Source organism: Danio rerio, chromosome 15 (genome assembly GCF_052040795.2).
Source record: "Danio rerio strain M-AB ecotype USA chromosome 15, GRCz13ab, whole genome shotgun sequence".
In the NCBI taxonomy this organism is placed as follows: domain Eukaryota; kingdom Metazoa; phylum Chordata; class Actinopteri; order Cypriniformes; family Danionidae; genus Danio; species Danio rerio.
Window position 1 is genome coordinate 52077501 of NC_141035.1, and position 2500 is coordinate 52080000.

Genomic DNA, 2500 nt, shown 5'->3' on the forward strand with positions numbered 1-2500 from the left:
TTTTAAAAATAAATTAAAAAATATATCTGTGTGTGTGTGTGTGTGTGTGTGTGTGTGTGTGTGTGTGTGTGTGTATTTTATATATATATATACATATACATACACACATATATATATCTATATATATATATATATATATATATATATATATATATATATAATTATAAATTATAAATAATAATTATATAAATTATAATTATATAATTATAAATAACAATTATATAAATTATAATTATATAAATATATATAGTCTGTTCATCCATCCATCAAGCCAAGTCATTTGTGGGTCACCAGCCGCACCCTCATCTGAAGCCGCGGTCAAAGTTCAGGGAAGTGTCAAAACCCACCGGTCCCCTCCTTACATCCAGGCCGAGCGACCGACCGATCAAAGCCGGGCAGGTGGTGCCTTTTTGGGCTTGGATGCCAGGCCGCACCGCCTGGAGGTCCTGCACTCCACCACCCTTTATCACTGACCTGCCGTCGAGGTTTCAGAGAAGGCGTGATTTAGTGGACTTAGGTTTTGGGCGCTTGAACTAGGTTCCAACGCCCAGCTCCAGGGCGACTTGCACACTGCTCCTGCCCGCCCACGAAGGCTCCCCTGCCGGCCAGGAGGGTGAGGTTGGGGGGGCTTGGTACCTTTGGGCATCAGACAAGGGAAATTTCCACAATCCCTGCCCGCCCAGGGTGGCTCCCGCGGCGGCCTGTGGGTTGGGGTCGAGGGGGGTCGGTTCTCCCTTTGGCTCCAGGGGCCAGGGCGAGCGCCGGTCTCCCTCTGCCCGCCCAGGGTGGCTCTGCCGGGGGCCTGTGGGTTGGGGTCGAGGCGGGTCGGTTCTCCCTTTGGCTCCAGGGGCCAGGGCGAGCGCCGGTCTCCCTCTGCCCGCCCAGGGTGGCTCTGCCGGGGGCCTGTGGGTTGGGGTCGAGGCGGGTCGGTTCTCCCTTTGGCTCCAGGGGCCAGGGCGAGCGCCGGTCTCCCTCTGCCCGCCCAGGGTGGCTCCCGCGGCGGCCTGTGGGTTGGGGTCGAGGGGGGTCGGTTCTCCCTTTGGCTCCAGGGGCCAGGGCGAGCGCCGGTCTCCCTCTGCCTGCCCAGGGTGGCTCTGCCGGGGGCCTGTGGGTTGGGGTCGAGGCGGGTCGGTTCTCCCTTTGGCTCCAGGGGCCAGGGCGAGCGCCGGTCTCCCTCTGCCCGCCCAGGGTGGCTCTGCCGGGGGCCTGTGGGTTGGGGTCGAGGCGGGTCGGTTCTCCCTTTGGCTCCAGGGGCCAGGGCGAGCGCCGGTCTCCCTCTGCCCGCCCAGGGTGGCTCGTTCGCGGGCACTAGGAGAGGGTTAGGGGTGCCTGGTGGTTGGGGCACCAACGGCTGCTGTCGGCCAAATCGCTTCAAACCCCAAGCCGTGGTGGGGCACCAGCAGCTGCTCTCGGCCGGATGGGTGACCATCGGCACGTGATTCTGGCGGGCGCAGTTTTGCCTAAGTCAGCGTTCCCGGGCTTAAGATTGGGCTCCCCGGGACCGGCTGGAGAACGGGTTCCGGTGGTGGTGGGGGTTAGGGTTGGCGGTGGATGTTCCCCGGCCTCGGGAGGGTCTAGCCGGGGTGAGGCAGGAGGTGAGCCCCCCCCGGCCATCCAGCCAGCCAGCCAGCCAGCCCTGCCCAGCCCAGGCCAGGCAAGCCCCGGCCGGCCAGCCCAGCCCAGTCAGCCAGCCAGCCCTGCCCAGCCCAGCCCAGTCAGCCCAGGCCAGGCAAGCCCCGGCCGGCCAGCCCAGCCCAGTCAGCCAGCCAGCCAGCCCAGGCCAGGCAAGCCCCAGCCGGCCAGCCCCGGCCGGCCAGCCCAGCCCAGTCAGCCAGCCAGCCAGCCCAGGCCAGGCAAGCCCCAGCCGGCCAGCCCAGGCCAGCCAGCCAGCCAGCCAGCCCTGCCCAGCCCAGCCCAGCCCAGTCAGCCCAGGCCAGGCAAGCCCCGGCCAGCCAAGCCCCGGCCAGCCAGCCCAGCCCAGTCAGCCAGCCAGCCAGCCCAGGCCAGGCAAGCCCCAGCCGGCCAGCCCAGGCCAGCCAGCCAGCCAGCCCTGCCCAGCCCAGCCCAGTCAGCCCAGGCCAGGCAAGCCCCGGCCGGCCAGCCCAGCCCAGCCCAGGCCAGGCAAGCCCCGGCCGGCCAGCCCAGCCCAGCCCAGCCCAGCCCAGCCCAGTCAGCCAGCCAGCCAGCCAGCCAGCCAGCCCAGCCCAGCCCAGCCCAGCCCAGCCCAGCCCAGCCCAGTCAGCCAGCCAGCCAGCCAGCCCAGTCAGCCCAGGCCAGGCAAGCCCCGGCCGGCCAGCCCAGCCCAGTCAGCCAGCCAGCCAGCCCAGGCCAGGCAAGCCCCAGCCGGCCAGCCCAGCCCAGCCCAGCCCAGCCCAGCCCAGCCCAGCCCAGCCCAGCCCAGCCCAGTCAGCCAGGCCTGCCCAGCCCAGGCCAGGCAAGCCCTGGCCGGCCAGCTAGCCAGCCAGCCAGGCCGGGCCACGTGTAGGGTTAGGGTCAGGGC